Raw genomic sequence first — 26,434 nt, forward strand, 5'->3', positions numbered from 1 at the left:
TACCATAGTCTTTCAAGATTGAAGGTTGCCAACCAACCACAGGACACAAAATAATCCATTCAACCGGGATTTCTTTGGTTATGCATTCCTTTGAAGCTGGATATGCCTTCTGCTGTGAGCAACAGCAAGTCCGTCAACAACTCACTCCTGAGTGTATCTTCAGCATTTTTCTTCAAGTAACCAGATTAAGATTTTTTTATTTGACAGGCATGGGGCAGAATTGATCGACACTCTGCACCTCAGAAGGTTCCCTCTGCTTTTGGTCCTGTGTGGGTGCCCTCTCTCTCTCTTCCTTTCCTATTTTCAAGGTGAACACCAGCACTGTAAATGGTGCTAGGAAGTGGAAAAGGAGCCAGGGAACATTTTCCAAAGTCAGGTAACTTTGCAGGTAACTAGAAGCAGGTAGCAGAAAGCTAGCGAGCACCACTCACTCTCCATATAGAGACAGCTATTTGCCTAAACAAGTGGAGGAAAAACAACGATACTAAGAGGACAAAAGCCATCTCAATGGTTCAGGCATTTGGGAAAAGACCAAAGGGCCACAGATGATGCATTCTCCATGATAGAGCACATAACACAAGAGCTCAGGAGGAAACTGTCAGGCCTCCCGGGGATCTGGGTCCCAGCTGGAAGAGTGAGAGAGCTGGCTGGGCAGAAAGGCTTCCAGAGCAGCATGGGTGTTGGTGCAGAAGGGAAAACACTCACCTGCTAGCCGCAGATGGGGGCACAGTACTAGGATCGCTGCTAGGGGGTCCCAAAGGACAAGATGGTGTCACAGGGGACCTGATCATGTTCCAAGCAAAACAAAGAGAATTCTGATCAGAATGGAAGACTGGAGAAACTCACACCCCTATATTCGCAAAATGACAGCAAAGCAACCAAATATGAAGAGTAAGAGAGTAATGCCATTATTTCTACCTTAAATCACAAGATCACAAATGGTTTGAAAAATAAACATTATCAGAACATTTATTGGTATGCACCAACCTTCATGGACTAGGCCTCACACGTACAACACATGCATGCCCGCTGCTTCATCTCTGTTCACTTACTTACTTACTTACTTACTTACTTACTTACTTACTTACTTACTTGATGACTGGCAGCTGAAGGTGCAAAATTCCTTCACTGAAAAGGACTGCATTTTGAAATGATGTGGAGCCATAGAAGCCCTCTTCTCTCTCTCTCTCTCTCTCTCTCTCTCTCTCTCTCACACACACACACACACACACACACACACACACCATCATCATCATCAACAAAGGTTGCAGCCATCAGCCAGTGTGCCCCAACGTTTTGTCATGGCGCCACACTCGGGCCTTGATGGGAAACTCGACAGAGTTTCATATAGACTTCCAAGTTTCAAAGCTTCTTTAGAAAGCTTAGACTAAGCTTTCTAAAGCCACACCGTGGGTAACAAAACCCCTTTTCCCCTTCTGTAGCCCACATGGACGGAATCTCAAATGCATACCAGATTCCCCTGAGTCCTAAACGGCCTTCGACAGACATGTCCTAATGAAGCCAAGTTAAAAATCTGTAATAAATTAATGAGAATGTTCCTTTTAGCGGCACTCATCCGTTCACTCCATCTTAGAGCCCCTTTTAATTATTGTTACTAATGATAGAGTTTTTGGATCACTGCTCTTGAGAAGAAGCAAGCTGAAAACTTCTCTCTGCTTGAAGCCAAGCCCCAAGCATCCTCCATATCTGAAACAACTAATATTTATTACCTCAAAGTTCCACTTCCTTTTAACAGCTGGGCAAGGACATTGCCTCATTTGGATGCAAAAGAGAGCCTTCATGATTAGTTTTATTTTGTGCTCACTCTTGCTTTTAATCTTCCCCTCATATTCTGCAAAAATAATTAGTTGACAATGCTTCTGGAATCTTCACTACCACCTGTCCGGGCTCCATTTCACTACTGTTTTCCGTTCTTGATAGTCACACTTATTTCCATGTTCATTATGATTGGCTGAACTTAACAACAGATACGTATTCTAATACTTGGTGTAATTTCCCCCTTAAGGGCAGAGTCTCCAATAGTGTAGGGTATAGCTCATGTAGGCAGCCCATGTGCAAAGACTGAAGTCTTGCTCTCAAGTTTTTATTCCTGGGTTTACTGAATGTGGGGAAGGGGATCTCACCTGCTTGCTATGCCCCTTGTCACCCATACATTACTGGCCATACCCATCAGCAGCTGTTTGATTACACAGGCCTACAAAATTGAGGGTCAGAAAGGTTTTTCCCCAAACTTTACAGTGGTTTGATATGAATTTGGGATGCTGATTCCAAAAATGGCATCTGTTTTGCCCTATCACGTCTAGTTTTGGAGATATAGTATAGCCTCATTAGTGAATGGTTCAAGCAGCTTCCGCATGAGGAAGCCATGGTGTAGGCTTCCTCATGAGGAAGCTGCTTGAACAATTCACTAAAGAGGCTATGCTGTGTCTCCAAAACTAGATGTGATAGAGCAAAATGGATGCCATTTTTGGAATCGGCACCCCAAATATACCCAAGAATTGGTGTAACGTTTAAGGAAGCAAAATGTGCGTTGGCCTGTGTTATTGATGCTGCTTGAATGGGAACCCACCTGGGACTACACAAGTTGCTCTGTGGAAGAGAAGGGTATAAATGTAATAAATAATCATGATTAAAAACCAGGGATGTGTTGGAGCCATACCCCCAAGTCCCAAGTCAAGTCTTAAGTCTCTGTCCCCCCTTGACATGAGTTGCCCACTAGTCATAACTGTGACCACCATGACTCATCCAGAGTCATTGTTTCAGTCATTTTGACTCACTTGAACTCAAGTCCAAGTCTTTTTGAGAAAGAAGACATAGAAGCGGCAAAAAAAAAAAAAAGCACACATACAAAACAGAGTTGCAAGCACGCACAAAAGTGAGTCTTGTCCTATTTGACTCTTTTCATTTTTAGGGTAAAACCCCTGAGTCCCAAGTCAGTGCCCAAATTTTTGACACGCGTGACTTGTGTCTGTGACTTGAGTTTTTCAAGTCCATACAAGTCGTGAAAACACGTTTTTGCGATTTAAGTCCAAGTCATCCAAGTTGCGGCCCATCCCTGTTAAAAACAATGGATAAAAACAATACTATTATTATAAAATCCAAACAATAGCTGGAGCTGTCATATAGATGTGGTAGAAAAAGGTAGGAATGTTGACACCTCATAGTTTTACACTAAAGCTGCTGTCAGTTACACTCTGGAGTTCATTCTGTTCAGCTGTATGTCTGTCACCATTCTCTCTCTCTCTCTCTCTCTCTCTCTCTCTCTCTCTCTCTCAGACACACACACACACACACACACACACACACACACACACTCAAGAACGTGTCACTTTTTTGTATCCTTTTAATTTTGGCAATGCATCAGAGGGTGACTCTCAACTTCCCATCGAAATGAAATAGTAATGATTTCAGCAAGCAGGGTTTGTATTATTCATTGCTCTTGACAAAACAAATGCTGATTTTATTACAATGCCACTGTTAAGATTTTGATAGCACAACAAAACCACCTGGATTTACAGCAGGCCCTGACTCCTCGATAAGGTAATCTCTTGTTTACAAGAGGTGGCACATCAAAGATCCACCCATCGCCAACACATTTCACATAGAACTGGGAGTCTGCATTGGAACCTGAATACACATATGATCAACGACTGATTTATGATCAAATGTATTTCACAACAGCAAGTAGAGCTGATTTTTGACAACCTAAATATACCTCAGCAGAAAGGGAGCGGAACTGGGAAACTTTTGTTACATTTTATTTATTTATACTTATTTATAGTCCAACTCAATCTGATGGTGCAGAGTGGGTAAAAAGCAATCAGTTCTAGTTGCAATCTCCCAATTGGTCTGGTTCTAATAAAATAACTGGAAATTTAAATACCTCCCACAACATTAACTTGCATGTTCCCTGGAGTTAGGATGCACCACACCTATATACACATAAACAGGCCGCCCAATCCTGTGGGTGCCTTCCACTGATGGAACCAAAGTTCTGGAAGCAGAAGGCCCTCTCCTTTGGCACTGCAGACATATTGATTACACCTGCATCAGGTGCCCAGAGCAAATGGCTGGCAACAGAGCAAATGGGTGTCCACCACTATTGGAGGAGGTTTGTTGGTGTGGTGGCAGTAGGCTGGGAGAATCAGGGCCACTGGAGGACATGTTAGGAAGGACAGATATTGGTGATAGTGGAGCCAGTGATATCTTATGTGCCTGTCATGTCTGTATCCCCCTGTGCCCCAGGTTTGGGGGGAAGGAAGGGGCATCCTTCGGGGTGGATGGTAAGCTCCCTGGTCAGCCCTCCTTTGGCATAAATAGGCAGAGACTCAGTGGTGCTCAGCCAAAGCTGAGGCTTTGCAAAGGCACCCCTGGCTATGGTTGGCATTTGATCATCCAGAAGAAAGGCCGAACCCAGGGGGAACCCCCAAAACTGTTGTGAGCTGCCTTGGTTCCATCCAGAACAGGCTGTGCACCCACATTCCAGTTGACTCTCCTACTGACCAGTAACCTCCTTTTTGACAGGAGTCAGTCTTATGAACCCTTCCTTTGGATCAGATCAATGGTACATCTAGCTCAGTATTGACTACTACACTGGCTGGCTCTAGGGCTTCCCAGCCCTACTGGGAGATTGCAGGGTCTGAACCTGCAGCCTTCTTCATGCAAAGTATTGTTCCATCACCACGCCTGTGTTGCTATTGCAATTAGTGTTGTGATTATTGTTAGTTAGATCAATGGTAATGTATTTGCAACTTGGATGCAGTCACTTCCTCACGCGGCTTCTGATTCTCCCGCAGTGCCAAACTGCTTTTCAGCCAGCAGAGGTCCCATCAGAGCAAGCAGCTTGGCAAGCCATACTGGTTGACTCTACTGGGGAAAGCTGAGGAGGAAGGCTCTGTGTGTGTGTGTGTGTGTGTGTGTGTGTGTGTGTGTGTGTGTGTGTGAAAGAGATACACACCAACTTGTTGAGGCAGGGCTGGGGGGGGGCAGTGTTTTCAGTAAGTCCTCAATCTGTCTCCTGCATGTCACCGAAGCCTCTGTCTGAGCTGGGAGTAGAAGCCAAATTGGGAATAAACATTCAAACTCTCTTCTGTCCTTCCCAGCCCCCCTCTGTTGCCTCTTTTCTTTCTTTCGCCGTTATAAACAAATGCAATAAACTAGGCCACTGGTTTGGCCCAGTTCTCTGACAGCCACTTTCATTTTCCCCTGCCACTCCCTCCTTCCACTTGAAGGGGGGGGGGAGAGAGAGAGAGAGAGAGAGAGAGAGAGAGCATTTTGCTAGCTCTATCAGAGAACACAGCATGACGAGGGGTGGCTGAACATAACTTCAAATTTCTAGAGGAAAGCTCCAGTGAGACCAAAGCGCTTTGTAGGTCTCTTGCTTTCCTGGACCTCGAAAAGACTTGGACTTGAGTCAAACAATGAATCTGGAGTCAAACAATGACTCTGAAACAATGACTCTGGATGAGTCACAGTGGTCACAGTTATGACTAGTGGGCAACTCATGTCAAGGTCAATTTCAACCTTCTATGTTTCAATGACACTGCCATACAGATTTCCTCATGTCTGGGAATCCAACTCAGAAATTCCACCAGGCCACCACAGAGCACAGCACATCAGAAGTTTGGAAAGCTGCTGAACACCAACATGAGATCAGATCACCAACATTCTTGAGTGTTTTTCAATAGCTTTTCACATCAGTTCCGTTTTTCACAAGTACTTACAGGATATGCGTTTGACGTAAACACACAGTTATGGTTACCGTAGGAACTGTTGGCGTTACGGCAGAAGACAGCGGGACCAATCTGTCCTGGACAAATGTGCTGCGGGTCAAGAAGACCAATGAAATCAGTAAGACTTTCTTGTGAGTAAATGCAGTTGTGATCAGACTACACATCTCTTATTCTAAATCATTTCTTTCAAGGCATTCAGGATATGTATTGACTGAGTTTTCTGTCACAAGAGATTTATTAATAATGGAGAGGGCATTGTTTCAATTGTTTAGATTTCATCAGTGGCAGATCTCTCATTCATTCTGTGGGGCAAATACCCCCGGCACGGAGCCTCGTGTGCCTTTAGGATCCTGTGGAAGCCTCTAGGAGGCTCCCGATGGGGTCTGAAACTGTGCTTCCGGTTTTCCTGAAGCACAGTTTAAAGCATTGGGGAATCTCAGAGAGACTTCCCCAATGTGTCCTGGAGTCAAGCGAGGCTCTGTGAGCTCCAGGTAAGTTGGTGGGGGGAACAGATGTGCACGCTGGGGAGGTGGCGAAATCTGGTGGCGGGCGCCATCGAGGACCTTTGCCCTAGGACGCAGGGCTAGGGAGGTCCGCTGCTGGATTTCATTATAATGGAGACTCTGTGAGGGAAGAGAAAGCTTCCATTGTGGGGTTTGGATCTATTCAACATCTGATGCTAGTAATTCATTTCTGAAGGCATCAGCTCATTCTCAGAATTGCTGAGAATTTGCACAGAATTGCTGGCGAACTGTCTGTTGATGCCCACCATGGCACTGGTGGATGGGTTCCTGAAAGAAAAACTTGTCAAGATACAGTCCCTGGGTCGACTTTTTCTTCACCCTGTTCATTCTACGAGCATCTCAGTCACACTGGCCGCAGCCTCAGCTGCTGTGGGACTATTTAAGAAAATCCAGGTAGACTTTGCATCAGGCGTTCAAGCGGCTCATGTGGGGTCATCTGCGGTTTTCTGGGTGTTCTGCCAACTCCTCAGAATCCTGCCTGCTTCTCTGCCTGACCTACTCAATCTACTCATGACTGCTGAAGAGCTGGGTCTGTCTCCAGCAGAGTGTTTCTCCTTGGTGTTCCCAACTTGACTTGTTTACCCAGAGGCCCTAGGCTTCTGAATCATTTGGGCTATGCTCAGTGGTGGGATTCAAATAAATTAACAACAGGTTCTATATCCTAATGACCATTTACCAGTATACCAAAAGATATACCGAAAGGTAGTTTAACTCTTGGGTGGATGCCATCAGGTCCCTTTTAAAGGCGTCCAGGCCAGACGCCATCACCACATACTGTGGCAAGGAGTTCCACAGACCAACCACACGCTGAGTAAAGAAATATTTTCTTTTGTCTGTCCTAACCCTCCCAACACTCAATTTTAGTGGATGTCCCCTGGTTCTGGTATTATGTGAGAGTGTAAAGAGCATCTCCCTATCCACTCTGTCCATCCCCTGCATAATTTTGTATGTCTCAATCATGTCCCCCCTCAGGCGCCTCTTTTCTAGGCTGAAGAGGCCCAAATGCCTGGGCTTTCCTCATAAGGAAGGGGCCCCAGCCCAGTAATTAGCTTAGTCCAGGGGTCGGCAACCCATCTGCTGCGGTTCCAGGTGAAAGTGGCAAAGGGGGTGACAGAGTGGCTCATCCCGGAGAGGCAGCAGCAGGAGGTGCGCAGCTGTGGAGCTGCACCTGCACTTCACAGGGGAAGGCAAGTCTTCCCTTGGCTCCTCTCACTGGGCACCTCTAGCCCTCCGAGCCCATCCAAGCTGGAGAAGTGTGTGGGGAGATGTAAGTGATCTTCAGTCCCTTCCTGTGTGAGAGATGGAGTGGGCTGATGTCCCTTAGGGGCAAAAACTCTTCTGGGGAGAGCCACTGGTGGGGTGAGACACTGTGAGACTGACCCTCTTGTCTGGATCAAAGGTGGAGGGGGAGCTCCAAAAACTTCTGCAGTCTGGAGCTGAAAGGAGGAGGTGCCCCTTGGAGGTCCCGGGGCTGCGTTTCATTCTACTCCGGACTGACAAGGCAATGCTAGGCATGTCTACTCAGAAGTAAGCCCCATTGTGTTCAATGGGGCTTACTCCCAGGAAAGTGTGAATAGGATCACAGCCTGAGATGCTTCCTTCTTCGACTTCTGACTGACAGTGTCTACTCAGAGGTAAGTCCCACTGTATTCAATGGGGCTTACTCCCAGGAAAGTGTGGCAAACTTTGCCACACTTTCCTGGGAGTAAGCCCCATTGAACACAATGGAAATTACTTCTGGGTAGGCACTTAGCACAATCCTAACCAGGTCTACTCAGAAGTAACTCCTATTTTGTTCAATGGGGCTTACTCTCAGGAAAGTGTGGTTAGGATTGCAGCCACTGTCAAGCAGAAGGCAAAGAAGGAAGCATCTCATCTACATCACTGAGGCTTCAATCCTATCCACACTTTCCTGGGAGTAAGCCCCATTGAACAAAATAGGAGTTACTTCTGAGTAGACCTGGTTAGGATTGTGCTCAGTGCCTACCCAGAGGTAAGTTCCATTGTGTTCAATGGGGCTTACTCTCAGGAGAGTGTGGATAAGATCGAAGCCTCAGAGAAGAGTATGAGAAGCTAAGGGCTGCTTGTGGGAAGAGGGTCAGGGCTGCTTGTGGGTCAGGGCTGCACATGGGAAGGGGGTCAGGGGTGCTTGGGGGGTCAGGGCTCCACAAGGGTCAGGCAGGCAGGCTGGGGCAGGAGGGGTCGCGGGGCGGGGGGGCTCGCCCTCAGAGGTGGCGGGGGCTCTTTGGGCGGGAGCAGCTCCAGCGCCCTCCTCTTCGTCCCACCCGCGCCCCCGACCCACTGGGAGAGCTGAGCTGGCTAGCTCCACTGGGGAGGAGAGGCACGGGGCGGGCAGCTGAACTGCTCCTCTCCTACATTCTCAGAGCAGTCGCAGGAGGCGTCAGAGCTCCCTGCCAGCAAACGGTTCTCAGAACCAAGACCTTGATTAAGTAGGGGTTCCATAGAACCGGGGCGAACCGGTTGAATCCCACCACTGGCTATGCTCCTAAGATCTAAGTAGTACCAGCGTGTTTCTGGCTGTCAAGTGCCAGGATGAGGGGTGTTTTTAGCTTGCCTCCTGTGCTACTGGGTCTTTGTTTTCTCTGCAAGCCAGCAGACCGAGCTCCACAATTCCAAGAAAGGCACCGTGGCTGCAGAACCAAGCTGCCCCAGTGACCATCTCCTCCACCCACCAAGCCCTATAATGTCCTAGTTTTAGAGGTCTTCTAAAACTGCTTCTCAGTCTGAGCAACTTGTCCTGCTTTTTGCCAATTGCTGCTTGCTTTTTCAACCCTGCTTGGCTGTGATGACTCACCTGCTTCTGGTCGTGTCTCGGTACTCAACTGAACTTGCCTTTTCAGGACCATATGCTTGCTTTTGGCCCACTTGGACTGGCAGGCCATGCACATGTGGGCATCCAGGGACTTGGCTACCTGGAGCCAAGGCCTGATACGGTGGACAGAATTCCGCAAAATAAAATATTGTCTACATGTGAAAACATGGCCATAAACATTCTTCCTGTGACAAGAAAGTAGTCATAACAATGTCTAGGGGGAAAAGGAGGAGCTGCTGAAGTGGTTGAGATGCCCACAACACATGGGGAACCCCTTGATTCAAGTGGCTTCATAAGAATATAAGAAAAACGTGGTTGGATCAGGCCAAAGGCCCATCTAGTCCAGCCTCATGTGCCTTGCAGTGGCCCTCCACATGCTTAGTGAACAGACAACAGGAGACCTGCATCCTGGTGCCCTCCCTCGTGGCTTCCCCAAAGCTTAGGAGCCTGTGCAGTTTGAATTTGAGATGGCATGCGTGACCCCAGCAGGACAGAAGAACAGGCCTTCGTGTCCTCGTTCATTTCTGCCCAAACCGTCTCCCGCAAACAGCAATGTGAATGTATGTAAATTCCATCCAAAGGCACTGGGACATTAGCCTGGGAACCTGACATGTAAATTAATTTCCCTGCTCATTTTACTTTAAAATCACTGTTGGCTCCATGCTGCTGCATATGTGGCCTATGAGTCTGTCTTGCTTTACCTTTCGGGTAGGGTTTAAAACAGGAATCCATGCAGAATAAATGCAAAACGAAAAAAGCGCACATATGTTGTCAAGATCAGGACATCGGGTGTGCTAAATAAAAACCTCGTGGGGGTTGGTTATTTTCTCTTTCTCCTTTGACTCATACCTGGAGAACAAATATTCAGTGGCTGCAAGTCAGGAATTATCTCTGAAGTTTCCACTGGGGTTTTCAAGCTGCCAGCATCACGATAGCACTGCGCAGAGACCCCACGGCTAGCTATACATCTTAGGGAACGTACACTTGCCTCCATTTCTATTAACGGGGGGGGGGGGTTATACCTGATTTTTTTTTTTTTAAGGCAAGGAAGACAGTTAATTATAGCTTAAGCTTCATATGCAGAGTTAATGAATTTTAACATGCACCAATTAATAACTAATTGAGTTTTGTGTCTGCGCAGCAAATGGAAGTGAGGAGTAGTCAAGGAAAAAAAAATGGATCTTGAAGGGTTGGCTGCTTTAATTGTACTGATGTTGGATCTATTTGGGGGGGAAATACTTTAAAGGAAAACGTAGTATTGGCAATGATTTTTTTTCTTTCCAAAGTGAGATCAAGAGTTATTTGTGAGGGGAAAATGACAGGACGGGGACCTGCCCGTTCTCATCATCTATGGACACAATCCTAACCAGGTCTACTCAGAAGTAAGTCCTATTTTGTTCTCTCAGGAAAGTGCGGTTAGGATTGCAGCCTGTATGTTGGCAAACTTCAGTCTCGAAAGACTCTGGTATCGCGCTCTGAATGGTGGTTCTGGAACAGCATCTAGTGTGGCTGAAAAGGCCGATTCGGGAGTGACAATCCCTTTCACACTGGGAGCAAGTGCAGTCTGTCCCTGGTCTGTCTCCCTGGCTATGGGCCTTCCTTCTCTGCCTCTTTGCCTCAGACTGTTGGCCAAGTGTCTCTTCAAACTGGGAAAGGCCATGCTGCACAGCTTGCCTCCAAGCGGGCCGCTCAGAGGCCAGGGTTTCCCACCTGTTGAGGTCCACTCCTAAGGCCTTCAGATCCCTCTTGCAGATGTCCTGCAGATGGCTGCAGATTGCAGCCTATGTCTCAGAATACATGGGATTATTTCTTGTGCACACCTACACTGTATTTTTGGATAGCTGAATGGCTTGGTATGGGAAGAGCAAAACTCCATGTTTTAAGGGAGATTCCAAAAACAGGAATGGGGGCTGATTTGGGCTGGGGCCATGACACAGGTTGGGAAGGGTAGCCAGTTCCATTATGCAAATCCCCCCTTTTGACTTACAATTTGGAAAACAGACACAGGCAGTATATATTGCTATATTTTCTATTTACCTTCCCCTCTGACCAATATCAGTGCTCATGGGCATTTTTGTGCATGGGGGATTCCGTATGGAGGAAAAAACTTAAAACCCTCCAAATTGTCCACAGAATGACTGCTTTAGGAAAACAAAACTTCACTGAGAGAGCCATTCATGGATTTCACATGTAATATATAGCTGGGCCCTGATTGATTAGTGTTATAAACTGCGGGCCTCAATGCTAAGTATGTAGGACAAAAGCTAATGTTCCTTTGCTTAAAAAATGGATCACTATTTGACCTGTGTTGGTAACATTGCAATAAATTTCATCATCCTAGCTAGTTCCCAACATTTCATCACACTTGTTGTTGTTGGCAACCTTCAGTCTCAAAAGACTCTGGTATCGCGCTCTGGATGGTGGTTCTGAAACAGCATCTAGTGTGGCTGAAAAGGCCGATTCGGGAGTGACAATCCCTTCCACACTGGAAGCAAGTGCAGTCTGTCCCTGGTCTGTCTCCCTGGCTGTGGGCCTTCCTTCTTTGCCTCTTAGCCTCAGACTGTCCACACACACTCACACTCCAATGTCACTAAACAACAGAACTGGATGGGGCTGGGCTGATGTAGGGTAGGCTTGCTTCTTGATAGCTGGGAATCCCAAGGCCAAGTGTCAGATTCAGGTCCCACCCCAACAATGTCTAGGAGTGCATCCCTTTCTCTTCCTCCAGGTCAATGAATTATTTCCATTCACTCCTGTGTTGAAATAGGAAGTGCTTCTGTTGCCATGGGGGCAAAAGCTGCTCTCCTCCCTGCCTCAAACTGGCTGCCCAGCCCCACTGACTGAGAGGCAACATGTGCCTCTGTGTGTAGAAAGGTGCACTGCACCCCCCAGGTTGCACAGTTTACAATGTGTCCTTTAACAGCCATCATCGAGATCCACATTTTGCTAGGGAGGTGTACAAATAACCTTTATTGGGGAGGTATCCCCAATAAATGTTCCTAAAATTCAGTACTATTCTTTTTTTTCATTCTGCAATTTGACCTGGACTATACACAAGAGTAGTCCTCTGCTGACGATCCTGGCTTCTCCTGTCTGAAACGGCACTTAAGATTTCAGAGACTCACAACAATAAAGTTGCAGTCTAGGTTTTGGGTTGGTTTGTTTTGTAATCTGCTCCCTTTCAAAACACCATGAAAGGCAGCCCAGTCTGTACAATCAAATGGTAAAAAATGTAAACTCCCACATTTTTCCCCCACCAACACTGACATAAACAGTATTAAGATCTCCCTGTGGCTTGCAATTTCCAGCAGCCAGCTCTAGATCAGACTGATAAATATAACCCAAGCCAAGCGGGAAGGGCTGAAAGCATCCTAGTGACAATTGCAGATAATATTAAAGTCAGAAGAACAGTAAATACCATATCAAAGGCCTGCTCAGTCAGACATAGGAGGGTTTAGATCATTTAAATCCCAGGGCTAAAAGATGGCAAATGCCAGAAATGAATGTGGAATCCTAACTTAGCAAAGAATGAAAAAGAACAAGCACTTTCTGAGGTAGATTTGTACCATGGCAAAGTGATCAGGGATACGTTTTGATGTCGCAGAGGACATTTAACCAAACTTCAGTGTAAAATGCAATCTTCTGCATTAATGGCAGGAAAGATGGCCAAATGATTTTATATACTTAGGGCCAACATAGACAAATTCCATCCCCTTGACAGCACTCTGAAACAGCAATTCACACCACATGGAGGAGAATAATAATAATAATAATAATAATAATAATAATAATAATAATAATAATAATAACAACAACTTTATTTTTACCCCGCCTTTCTCCCCGAAGGGACTCAAGGCGGCTTACAACATATTAAAAACATAATTTAAAAACAAATAAAAACATATTAACACATCATAAAAAACAGCAGTCAGAATAAAAACTAGGTAAAAAGAGCATAGAGCAGCAGCAAGTCATAAAAGAATCAGGCCTGTAAAAAATATTAAGATGTTAAAAAGATGTTAAAAGGCCGAGAACTCAGAAGGCTAGTTTAAACAGAAGGGTCTTCAGGCCTCGTTGAAAGGTCTCAAGAGAGGGACCCATTCTTAAGTCAAGGGGAAGGGAATTCCATAGCGTTGGTGCCACTACTGAGAAGGCCCTATTTCTTGCTGCCGCCCCACGTACCTCCCTAGGCGGCGGCACTTGTAAAAAGGCCTTCTCTGATGACCTAAGAGGACGAGCCGGACTGTACGGGAAAGAGTTAATGTCCCCCTTCCCAGGCATTGTGATCCCCCCATGGCTCTTTTTTTGAGAAAAAGTGACACTCCCAGTTGGAAGCACACCTCTTTAGCACATGCTTTTGAAAAGCCTGGTTTTATTTATTTAACTATGGGTGCAATCTGAACCCCCTTTCCAGCACCAACATAAGGGCAATGCAGCTCCGAAGTAAGGGAACAAGCATTCTCTTACTTTGAGGAGGCCTCTGTGAGTGCCACCCAACTGCAGCATGCGGCACACATCCCATTGGCACTGCTATGCCAGTGCTGGAAAGTTGGTTAGGATTTGGGCCTATACCTCTTACATACCATTGCCGGTTCGCTCCACATTTTACAACTTTTTTTTCTTTTTCTCTATCCCCCACCTTGCCACCTGAGGATGACACTTCATGTACCTGACAAAGTGGACTGTGGCCCACTAAAGCTTATTTTGAAAAATCGGTTAGTCCTTAAAGTGCTACAAGATTTGTGTTTTGCCACTTGGGCTATCCTACCAGAAGCTATTCATCTGAAATGCGTCCACCTCACCATTTCACCTTGCAGAAGTCTTCAGGCTGCTTGTAGTCCAGAATAAAATAACTGACAACAAAGTTCATATACACGTCTTAATTACAAAATTCATATACACGTCTTGTAATTACACCTTCAAAATCTTCATTGCCATTTTTCCAAGGAGCTCAGCCTAAAAATATGAGCCAGTGATCGGTCTAAAATACACGTACACAGTACAATTAACAAAATTAGCAGCAGTTTTAAAATAGCAACGAGGACTAATATATTATTGCTCACCAGAAGCATGAGAAAATCAAATAGTTTCAACAAAGTGCCTAAAAGCATATCATAAAATATGTTAGCTTGATTTTTTGTTCTGTAAATTCTTGATTTCTTGTTCTGTTCTTAATTTCTTGTTCTGTAAATACGACAGGGGCTTGCAAAACACCATGAAACAGCCGTGGAGGGTAGGAGGCTTTAACACAGGGGTGTCAAACCTGTTTCATAGAGAGGGCTGAAATTAGCATTCACCCTGACTGCTGAGGGCCGGAAGTGACATCATTAAGCAGGATGTGACATCATTAAGCAGATGATGGTCAGAAATAAGGACTTTGTTCTCACATAGAGACACACTGGCTGCAAGTGACAAGAGAGAAAATGTGCAAATCTTGTTCATATTTTCAGTCTATGAGACAACCCAATTATCATGCTGGGAGAGCCCAAGTATCACAGGAAGCTGATATATTGCTTCCAGGGGCCATATTCGGCCCGCAGGTCTTATGTTTGAGACACCTGCTTGAACATGTAGTCTCTGCCTCAGTTGCTCACTTAGTGTGGAGTTCAGTAACCCAGATGTTTGGTGGTGACGTGATTGCATCATCACATCACATGTCACTTCCAATTTTGCCGCTCTTTCACCGCCAGAGGGAGGAGAAGCCGGCCTTGGTATGCCGGGTATGGTATTCTTGCACTCCAGCCATGGTGAACACCGCTAGCTCTCCTGCTGGCTGCTCTTCAGCTACAACCAAGCCTCCGGCCAGCTGGACTGGGCACATCTGAGGCTGTCACGGCCAGAGCAGATATGTCTCTGGCACCTCTTTAGAACTTCTTATGGCAGGTACCCATCGGGGTTCATGCGCTCACCCCTCCATTGCTAGGCCACTGGTCTTACCCTGTGGGTTCTCAGTAACTAACAGAAAAACCTTTCCACAATAAGAATTGTATTGTTGTTTGATGCCCAAAAAAAAGGTGACGGCAGCCTGCCCAGTCTTTAAGCAACACACAACTTTGGACAAATGTTATTGTTGATGCGGTTGCCATCCTGAAATAAATATGCACATGGGTTGTGACTTTCTTGTAACAAATGGGAAAAAGATATGCCGGTGACAAGGGAGGCAGTTGAGCAGAAAGACAACTTTATCACCGCCCCGTGAGAATGCTTGCCAAGGAACAGCCCCGCCAATCACAAGCCACGGGCAATCATTAGTTCTTGCACATGGCAGCAATGAAGTTGTCTCGAAAGGTAAATCACTCCAGGATTTTTATAATCTGAGATAAAATTTTCAAGCATTTTCCCCCCTAAGTTCTCCTGGTTTAAGGTTTTAATCTTTGATTATTTATTGTACAGTCGTTTTGAAGAACATGATGAGAAGGACAATATACGCGGCAGTTACAGCCGGCAAATCGGACCGTGACAATACAGTATTTTTAGAAAATAAAATAAAAAATGAAATAAAGGCCTTTATCAGCTTTTGTGTTGTAACAATGATCTTTTGCTCGCGAGTCCGACAGGACAAATATAAAGCAGAAAAATTGTCCGGTGTGCCTTTCAGTTGCCCACCCATTAAAGTAGCAGATAAATATTCTGCAGAAGCTGGATGCAGGCAAGAGTATGTAAGATATACATTTACCCTTTTCTCCAACAAGACTTCAAATGCATCTTATTCAAAAGAACATATTTTGTAGTGTTTTCTGTGATTGCAAGAGACAGAAAGCTATGTTAAGTTTCTGCCAGGATCAAATGTTGGCTGACACTGCTCCGTGTGAGATTTACCTCCTTGTAGTGTTGCCACTGGAAGTTGGAATTCTGGTTGAATTTCCTGCAGTTAAGAATATGGCCCTGAAAATGTGGGAGTCCTGCTCCAGACTTGCAAATATATTCTTGTTTGATGAGTATGGAAAATAAAATACTCATTTAAAAATGCAGCATCCGTACCGAAAATTACCATGGTTTTGTTGAACCTGCTACATAGTCATCCAGGATGAAATGAGGAATGATATTATTGAGTGGAAGGGGGGATCACCATAAGACGTTTCAGAGCCATTTCCCCCTCCCTTTTTGCATGTTGTACTGGGTGTTCTGCAACATGCCTCGCAATGACCTAGAGCAGGGGTGTCCAAAGTTTTTGGCAGGAGGGCCACATCAGCTCTCTGACACTGTGTCAGGGGCTGGGGCAAAAAAAGAATCAATTTACATTTAAAATTTGAATAAATTTGCATAAGTTTACATAAATGAATATATTAAAGATGAACTTATATGAATGAATGAAGGTCTTGCAATAGCTCAAGGCCTATAAAAGGCCTTGCACAAAGCAAGGCTGGCCTTTCCTTTGCTGCTGCTGCTGCATCACAGATGCGAAACAGCAAGCAGTGGAGGGAGCTCTCATCCCACAGCTCACACGAGAGGTCAAACAGTCGCCCTCACGCTGAGAGAAGTTGCGTTGGGCCAGTGTGGGCTTCAACAAATCTCAGGAGGGCCAGAGACTCATTGGAGACTGGGGGCTCCCTGAGGGCCACATTGAGAGGCCTCGAGGGCCACAAGTGGCCCCAGGGCCGGGGTTTGGGCACCCCTGACCTAGACCAATTACCTCCCTCCCATAGATAATCCCATTGATCAGTGGTTCCTAAACTTACCCTGGCCACAGCACCCTTAGTGTCACAGCATGACACACAGCTCGGGAACCCCTGTGTAGATCTTTCAATGGGATTACCTTCCCTAGAAGTATCTAGTGGCCCTGCTCCTCCCCTCAGCCCGAGAATGCAGGCTCCTGAAGCCCACTCGTTCTCAAGTGTCCATGGCCCAGAGATCCAGCATGTGAGGGGAATGACTGACCGCTCTTGTCCCCTACCTTTACTGACAGTACATCTGTGCTGATGAACCAGGATGAGGTCTCTTGTTATCTGGTGTGCTCCCTGGGGCATTTGGTGGGCCGCTGTGAGATACAGGAAGCTGGACTAGATGGGCCTATGCCCTGATCCAGTGGGGCTGTTCTTATGTTCTTAACTACAATTCCCAGGAAGCCTTGCAGGTCTCTTGTTATCTGGTGTGCTTCCTGGGGCATTTGGTGGGCCGCTGTGAGATACAGGAAGCTGGACTAGATGGGCCTATGGCCTGATCCAGTGGGGCTGTTCTTATGTTCTTAACTACAATTCCCAGGAAGCCTTGCAGGTCTCTTGTTATCAGGTGTGCTCCCTGGGGCGTTTGGTGGGCCGCTGTGAGATACAGGAAGCTGGACTAGATGGGCCTATGGCCTGATCCAGTGGGGCTGTTCTTATGTTCTTATGAAGTGCAGGCTGCATCCAATGGTGGGATGGAGTGATCAGGAGGTCTGCCAGAAGTAAGTAAAAAGGTTTCTACTGCTTAGACCTCCTGGTAGCCTATGGGTCTCCTCAGACCCATGCCAGCTATATAGTTGGCATACGTCCAAGGAGAGAAAAGGGGAGGAACAGATTGAAAAGAGGGAATCAGATTCTGGCACATGCTGGTGCTGTCAAGATCCTCCCCCTCTTCATCCACAACACCCCTCTGCCACCAACTTGTCAACACCGGCAGAGCGTCCAGGAGACACTGCCACTATGGCTTTGCCACACATGACCAATCTCGTCTGATTTCGGAAGCTAAGCAGGGTCAGGAACTTGCACAGTCTCTCAAGCATTACAACTGTCATGTTGCCAAAACCTCATAGGCATGTCATGTTTGCATCCCTCCTATGCAAAATACACATGCACAATAATCACCATGGGAGAATTCCAGTGCAGACAGAAACATTTGGGAGACAAGCACTCCCTTTCTTTGCTTTGGAGAAACTCAGGATGGATTTCACTGGAAGGAATTCAAAAGACTCCTACCTTTGCTAGCTGTAGTAGAGGGCATGTTATTGCCAGAACTGCTGCTGCTACTTTTCCAAACTACATTAACTATGTCATTGCATTCAGCATCAGAGTAATCCTGATAGGCCGAACAGCCATGCCATAGTGACCTGTCCGTCCCCTCTTGACAGAAGAAGGGCTGTAGCTCAATGCAGGCACACCCTTTGCACGCAGAAGGTTCCAGGTGGAATCCCCAGCATCCCCAAGTAGGGCAAAGAAAGATTTCTGAGCTGGACCAGTCAGCATCGACAACACTGAGCTGGATGGGCAATCTCAGTGTAAGGCTGCTTAACATATTTCACGTGTCCATCAGGATTTAGTGGCAGCAGAATCTTGCCATTCAGTGGCACGTATTTTAAAAAAACAAGATTTTCCTCCATAGGCACCACTGACAGCAAAAGGATAGACGTTTACCTTTTCAATTGGGATTTAAATATAGGTATCTTTTTAATAGATAAATACATAAAATATCTCATTAGAACAATGGCACTATCAGGTACAATTCATAGGATCTTAAATAAAAATTTATGTCAAACATCGTATCTTCCAGCTAAATTCCATAACCCAAGCAACTCAGGCTGAACGTTTTCCATAAATTAAGTCCATGTCTTAATGTGAGATCAAAGGACTGGTTTGGACATTTTTTTCACAAGAAGCAACTAAAGAAGAGCAAGGACCTCATCACACCTCTGAGTAACATCTGAAGGACACTGATGGGCATAGGTCATCATAACTTCATGGTGGAGGACACGCTTTGCATGTCAAAGGTTCCATCCCCAAGGACTGAGCTAGCAGACTACAAAAGATCTTTGCCTGAGATCTTGAAGAGCCACTGCCACTCGGAGTAGGAAGTACTAATCTCATTCAACCAAAGGTCTGACTCAGCAGGAGGACACATCACCAGTTCACCCCGCAGGCAGCTGTATGCTCTACTGAAGTAGTACCCAATGAAAACCCTCTGCGTCAGAGTTTGGACAGGACATAGGTTGGGATGGTGGTCTTGAGTCTGCCACTGTGATCGGGTGTCAGCTGCCTAATTTTGGTTCCCGGTCTTTCACCAAACTTCTAAACCAGTGGATCTCAAACCTTTCAGCCCCAGGACCCACTTTTTAGAATGTCGGGACCCACTGGAAGTGATGTCATTCAGTGGCATACCTGAGGGGGAGCTAGGGGTGCAAATGTACCCGGTGCCAAGGTTGGGGGAGGCACTGCTGCACCGTAATCCACTCCCCTAGGCAGCGCCACCCCCAAGGCACTTAGTCGGCATGCCAATCTGAGAGCCACCCCCTGAGGTCCAGCCCCCAGAGGTGTTCTGAAGGCTGGGGAAGCAGCATGCTGCCTCTCCCGCCCTCAGAAGGCCTTGTAAGGCCTTCTGGAGGCCAAAAATCAACACTTCCTGTGTACCTGTACAGCACAGCCAAGCACGCCTTATAATTAAATGTTTCTTTTCCGAATTGAAGAGGGTGGTGGAGAAATTCACCCCTTGTTGGCTTGTTGAAAGAAGGAAATGGGTCCCTCTTGCTTGGAAGGAAGCCAGTTTGGCAAACGTGTACAGGCCCTTATTATCTTCTTTGGTTTTTGTTTTTTGTTTGGCTTTTAAAAAAACAAAAACAAACTAGGATGCACTTGAGGGATTGCAAACCATCTTTCTCCCCAAGGCTTTCTCTTTGTTCATTGATCTGAAGTTTCAAGGTACAGATCAGAGTTTCTCGCAAGTGTCACCTGCCCAGCACTTCCGCCTCTCTCCCTGGCACACGTACTTCCAATCGTGCCATTTGAATATTTGCAAACAATGAAATACACCAGTGAGGCTCTTCCACATCAAGCCTTTCATGATCAAACAGCCATTGTTCCCTGTTTGAAGTATACTGCTTGAAAACCTAAATTAACAATTAAAACATGGCTATTCAGGAGGCCTACATTTACAGAGAGCCTTTGTAAACATATTTTGGGAGTACAGTTTGGAAGCTCACTTGGGCACATAAAAGAGAATTTATTCATGGCTTTCACTCTTGCAATATGTATGCTGGAACTGTGGAACAACAGAGCCGGTCTCTCTTTTCTAGGCACTAGTGGGCAAGTTCTCATTTGATTGCTTTTTCACAAGCTGTTACAAATGCAGCTTTTCGGTTCTAATTTGTATCTGATTCAAGGGTTGCTTTCGCACTCATCTAAAAGAACTACAGAATTAATATGTACAAGCTTCCATTTTTTACACAACACTGGATGAATGGATTCTATCTATTTTGCCTCTCTGCCCTTACTTTCCCATATAGCCCTGCTCCTAAATGTCGTACACTTGGTCTCACATTCCCAGGGTTTTGGGTGCTCAGAGTTGTTGGTTCTGAACCCTAGAGCCCTCAAAGATCCCTGTTCGGTAGTACTGCCACCACCCTGTAAGAGCCAATGCCTCAGTCCAGGGACACCGAGACCCTCTAGGCTTAACTATATCCCTTGTAGGCACTGAGCACTTTCTTTACTTAAAGTCTCAATCCTCAAGTTACTAGTCCACAATGAGGATTTTTGGTAGCTTGCTGAACGGCTAGGCAGGATTCTGAACCTTTGTCCCCAACAGACAATGAACCAACATGGTAAAAGGTTTTTTCCTTTATTAAGTACATAGGGTTACAAAAAGTTACAAAAGGCAGCAAATGCTAGAGGCATAAAAACTTCCAGGAAACATATCAGCATAAAATAATAAAGCTAACTGGCTAACTCTATTATTCTCTGACTCTCACCTGGGTCAGCTTCTTTTGTAGTTCCTCAGGTCAGTTACCTAAAAGGCCACATGGTCCTGGTGGGGCAGGATGTGCACCCACCACCTTTTTCACCAAGAGACCAAGACCCTGTCCTCTGGACGTGGGGCTGGAAGCTCGCCCTCTCAGCTCTTCCCTCCCCCCTGGAGATCTACAGCTGCATTCCATCCTTGATGGGCGTCTTTCTGGCTGCCTAGGTGCTACATTTTCACCTTCCATTGAGTTGTAAATTCTTAGCAACTAGGACTGCAAGCCACTTCTGTGTTACTGTTTTAGCTTGGTTCAAGCTTTACATGTTACTAGGCCTAAACTGTACATATTCACGACACTAAAGATTGCTCTTTTTTCAGTGGTGAATGGCCCCTGTGCCTCCCAGAGCCATGACTGTAAAAATCTGTCTCCCCACCAGTCGCATCCAGAGGTCTTCTGAGAACCTTAAAATATCACTTCTCAGGGAAAACTGGAAGTAACATTTTAAGGACCCCTGGAGGTCTTAGACGGCCTTCTGGGGGCTAGAGAGGCTGCTTGTGGCCTCTCCAACCATCAGAACGCCTCCAGATAGAGTGGCAGAGGACATGAGCTGCCTTCGGTGTGGCATGGCTGGGGGGCTCAGCTGCCACCCCAAGCCCTGCCACCTGAGGTCACTTGCACCCATGGACCTTCGCTGGTTTGTGGTAATTATATGCACAAGCGCTAAGCTTAGTCTTGGTGTGTTGGCAATAATGACAACAGTCACACCTGCGCAGAGAGCAAACTCTCGGCCTTGGTAATACGCTGAGTCTAAAGCCCAGTGCCTGAACAACAGGATCATATCTTAGGAATGTGCTTTGTGGTTAAGCTAGAGCCCCAGGCTAGTTGTAACTCGCTGTTTATCAAGTATTACTTCATGTGTTTTGAGATTCAATAAATAAAGCTTGGTAGAGGAGGAACGAGGAAGTCAGATCTGCTCCAGCTTCAAGCCTCCCTGCATCAACCTTCTGCCCTGTCTGCCGGCTCTCATTCATTGCTCTGCGCCTCGCTGTTCCTGTTTATAGTCTAAACTTTCCCAGTGAACTCTGCACTCCCACCAAGCACCAAGGCTCAGAGGCCTTGGTTGCTTCCCATTGCAGCATTGCGCTGCTACACTGGTTCATCACTGCAAATGACCCATGGGTGCAAGTGACTGGTACATCACTGATTCTCTTTATGCCCTTTCAGCCTGTTCCCCTAGAACTCCTTTCTCTCTTAAACTGACCATTTCCCCTTGCAGGCCCTTTCACCCTTTCCTGACTATACAGTGTCAGTCCCCAATCTTCTTTCAAATCCCATCTCAAAACCAGTATGAAGGCTTTGACTTGACTCAATAATATTCATCCCAATTGAAATGGTACCTAAGCATAGGGTGTACTTGCATACATCCCTTGTGTCTCTTGCTTCCTCCTCTTCCACAGTACTTTCTCCCACTGTCAAAATTTAGCTTGGAATCTCCATGGGGCCAAAACTCTACGGCTTATGAAAGTTTGTTTGGCTTATGTGTTGTTGGCAACCTTCAGTCTCGAAAGACTCTGGTATCGCGCTCTGAATGGTGGTTCTGGCACAGCGTCTAGTGTGGCTGAAAAGGCCGATTCAGGAGTGTCAATCCCTTCCACACTGGGAGCAAGTGCAGTCTGTTCCTGGTCTGTCTCCCTGGCTATGGGCCTTCCTTCTTTGCCTCAGACTGTTGGCCAAGTGTCTCTTCAAACTGGGAGAGGCCATGCTGCACAACCTGCCTCCAAGCGGGCCGCTCAGAGGCCAGGGTTTCCCGCCTGTTGAGGTCCACTCCTAAGGCCTTCAGATCCCTCTTGCAGATGTCCTTGTATCGCAGCTGTGGTCTACCTGTAGGGCGCTTTCCTTGCACGAGTTCTCCATAGAGGAGATCCTTTGGAATCCGGCCATCATCTATTCTCACGACATGACCGAGCCAACACAGGCGTCTCTGTTTCAGCAGTGCATACATGCTAGGGATTCCAGCTCGTTCCAGGACTGTGTTGTTTGGAGCTTTGTCTTGCCAGGTGATGCCGAGGATGCGTCAGAGGCAGCGCATGTGGAAAGCGTTCAGTTTCCTCTCCTGTTATGAGAGCCTCTCCTGTTGGCTTATGAGCACCTGCAAAATGTACATAGACACTGCTGACACTGGTGGTGGTGGCGATGATGACGATGATGGAGAGAAGTACATAGGAAGTGCAGCAGGAATTCTCTTTGCTGAAGCTCACCACTGAAGAGATAAACCTCTTAAAAAGAAACAACTGGTTTTTCAGCTCTTTGGGGCTTTGCCACAACCCCATCTGAGCTACAATTTGTATCCAGGCCTTGAAATGAAAAGCAAATCAGCACTTCCTAATTTTTGAGTCATTTGCTTAGCTGTCCAACAGAAGGTTCTCCCTCATCAAACATAGACTTTTCGGCATGGAAATTGAAACCCACGAACATTTGGCCGAGCCCATCCCCTTTGACCAAAGTTTCAGCCTTCGGTCCTGGTACGATTCAATTTCACAGTTGTTGAGCCAGTTTGGAGAGCCTCGGTGCATCTGTACATGAGCAAGAAGCTAAGTTGCACTCCAGGAATAATGGCTGTGTTATCGCCGTGCCAGCGGTCCATCCAACACCCCTTACAATTCTATTATGAATCATCCCATTTACAAGATGGCCATAATTAGCTAGAAATGGGGGCTATGCAGGTGTGCGCCGTGCTGCAAATTCACCGGGTATTTAATTGGCTTCTTTATGTGAGCAATGAACACATGGCGCTTGGGTTATTGCGCTTCTTTAGAGGGTCATTTTCTCAAATGCTTTGTCTAAACATCATTTTTATCCACTTACATATTTTCAGATGTGACAATGCTGGGCAAGGCACGGAACAGAAAGAACCAAATGACATGAGCTCCCCTAGCCTTTACAGTGTTGGGCATGCATGTTGCATGTTGGCAACTTTCAGTCTCGAAAGACTCTGGTATCGCGCTCTGAGAGGTGGTTCTGGAACAGCGTCTAGTGTGGCTGAAAAGGCCAATTCGGGAGTGACAATCCCTTCCACACCGGGAGCAAGTGCAGTCTGTCCCTGGTCTGTCTCTGTCATGGGTTGAACCCCGGCCTGACTGGTAATTTACTGGCTGCACAGTATCAGGCCTGAAGCCTTGGCCAAACCAGGAGTGCACAGCATCCTGGGAGCTTCATGCTGATGCAATATCTGGTGATATTGCATCAGGTGATTTCATGTGTGTGTGTGTGTGTGTGTGTGTGTGTGGCAGCAGCTGCACAGTCAGCATGACTGTGCAGTAATTCCTAATGCTGTGATTGGCTGCAAGAAATATAAATGTCCAGCAGAGGCAAGCAAGTGTGTGGGAGAAGCAGAGCATTGTGAGCCGGAGGCTACGTTGGTTGGAGAGTAGATCGTGTACCGTTTGTACTAGTTGGACTTGTAAATATCTGTACATAAGTAAAGGAGGAGTGTGGAGGAGAACTTCTGCCTCTGAGTCTTCCTTGTCGCCGGGGGTGATTGTGGTTCGGCCGTGAGGCACAGAAACATCAAACTGCTGTGCATAGCAGCCTGCAACAGTCTCCCTGGCTATGGGCCTTCCTTCTTTGCCTCTTTGCCTCAGACTGTTGGCCAAGTGTCTCTTCAAACTGGGAAAGGCCATGCTGCACAGCCTGCCTCCAAGCAGGCCGCTCAGAGGCCAGGGTTTCCCACCTGTTGAGGTCCACTCCTAAGGCCTTCAGATCCCTCTTGCAGATGTCCTTGTATCGCAGCTGTGGTCTACCTGCAGGGTGCTTTCCTTGCATGAGTTCTCCATAGAGGAGATCCTTTGGGATCCGGCCATCATCCATTCTCACGACATGACCGAGCCAACGCAGGCATCTCTGTTTCAGCAGTGCATATATGCTAGGGATTCCAGCACTTTCCAGGACTGTGTTGTTTGGAACTTTGTCCTGCCAGGTGATGCCGAGAATGCGTCGGAGGCAGCACATGTGGAAAGCGTTCGGTTTCCTCTCCTGTTGTGAGCGGAGAGTCCATGACTCGCTGCAGTACAAAAGTGTTGGGCATAAGAACATAAGAAGAGCCCCACTGGATCAGGCCAAAGGCCCATCTAGTCCAGCTTCCTGTATCTCACGGTGGCTCACCAAATGCTTCAAGGAGCACAAAAGACTGCAAGACCGAACCTGCGTCCTGGTGCCCTCCCTTGCACCTGGCATTCTGAGACAGTTTGTGAGCTCCCTCCACCATGTCTTATCACGATATATGGCACCCGGAAGCTATACCTTTTGGGTGATCCATAGCAGGTCCAAAGTGACATGCCATCAAATGTTGAACAATTGTTGATTTTGGCATTAAAGGTCAGTGAGCTTCACTCTGGTCCTGAAAACAAATTCCAGGACTAAGCCGGTATGCCTGCGTGGCACATGGGAGCACAGATGCCCATCCCCTACTTTCCACTACTTTGCACCCGGCTCTAATCAGGGGCACTAGTGAAAAAGAGAGTAGGCGTTGCAAGTCTCTTCCTACACCTCTTATAGGTTTGCTTCAGCTGCTATGGAGCAAGTAGTTTAACCCATGCTTGGGAAGCAGGATAGAGCTTGACATTTCTGGAAACGTTTGGATGGAAACAAATGGCCATTTGCCATTTCAAAACTCCATATTGGGGCCAGGCTGAGGTCACATGGGCAGCAGCAGGGCTTTTTTTGTAATAGAACGCACCGTTCCGGCACCTTTTTTTTCCCCTTTCAGTGAGGGAGGAATTCGAACCTCTGGTACTCCACCTTTTTTTTTTTTTTTTTTGCACCCCGGCTCTGACCTTGTGCTCCACCTTTTTTTTTAAACTGCGGGCTAGGGAGGGATTCAAACCTCTGACCTCGTGCTCCACAGCCCAGCACTCTCTCCATTGGGCTATAGGAAACCCTGTAGTCAAAGTGCTCAGAACTAATATATAAGGTCTTGAGCCCAGCTGGTGGCCATCAGTGCCTCAAGTATTAGTTCCAAACACTTTGAGCCTAAGAGCTCTTATGGCTCAATTGTTAAAGTGCTGGCCTGTGGAGCCATAGGCTAGGAGTTCAAATCCCTATGAGGAAGAATTTTTTTTTTTTTTTTTAGGAGGGGAGGTGCTCCATGGCTGCAAAATATAAAGGTCGGTTGCCAGTTGCCAAAAGGGGGGCCAGCTGAGGCTGCAAAACTCCTCAAAGTTCAGTTTAAAAATAGATAGATAGATAGATAGATAGATAGATAGATAGATAGATAGATAGATAGATAGATAAAAGATTAACAAGTTGTGAGTTCCTGCACCTTTTTTTTTTTTTTTTTTTTTTACAAAAAAAGCACAGGGCAGCAGTATCGAGATGACGGAGTGTGCGGTCCCTGACAGCCCAATCCTATCACGGCAGCCCGTGCAACCTGATACTGTTGTATCCTGTGTGGGCAGGGAGGCAGCTAGAAGTCTCCCCAAGATGAAGAAATATTTGTTCACTTACATCAGCTCTAGCCCAGGCCTGCCCAATGGGCCTACTTGGATCTGAACCAGCTCAGTTGCTGGCACAGAAACAAGTAGTCCTGTATAGAACTTTAAGGCTTGGGGAGGGGTTAGGATCTAGTGGTTCACTATCCCCGCCTCCTCCCAGGCCTGAACTGCCCCCCTCTCTGCCCTCCCCT

General features: G+C 46.6%; 1 long non-coding RNA gene across 2 annotated transcripts in view; it reads right to left on the reverse strand.

Annotated features, from left to right (window-relative positions):
* Positions 1–703: 703 nt before the first annotated feature.
* LOC136655994 (uncharacterized) overlaps positions 704–26,434 on the reverse strand; it is a 50,177-nt gene continuing 24,446 nt past the window's right edge. The window contains exons 3-4 of one of the 2 annotated variants that reach the window (XR_010794689.1): positions 5,745–5,843; positions 704–783 (exon numbers count right to left, since the gene is read on the reverse strand). This is a non-coding gene — a long non-coding RNA (uncharacterized lncRNA). Of the gene's footprint in view, positions 784–5,744; positions 5,844–24,596; positions 24,815–26,434 lie in introns of those variants that run through there. The other variant, XR_010794690.1, reaches the window with a different exon arrangement.

The sequence above is a fragment of the Tiliqua scincoides genome, chromosome 6 (genome assembly GCF_035046505.1).
Source record: "Tiliqua scincoides isolate rTilSci1 chromosome 6, rTilSci1.hap2, whole genome shotgun sequence".
NCBI classification, from domain to species: domain Eukaryota; kingdom Metazoa; phylum Chordata; class Lepidosauria; order Squamata; family Scincidae; genus Tiliqua; species Tiliqua scincoides.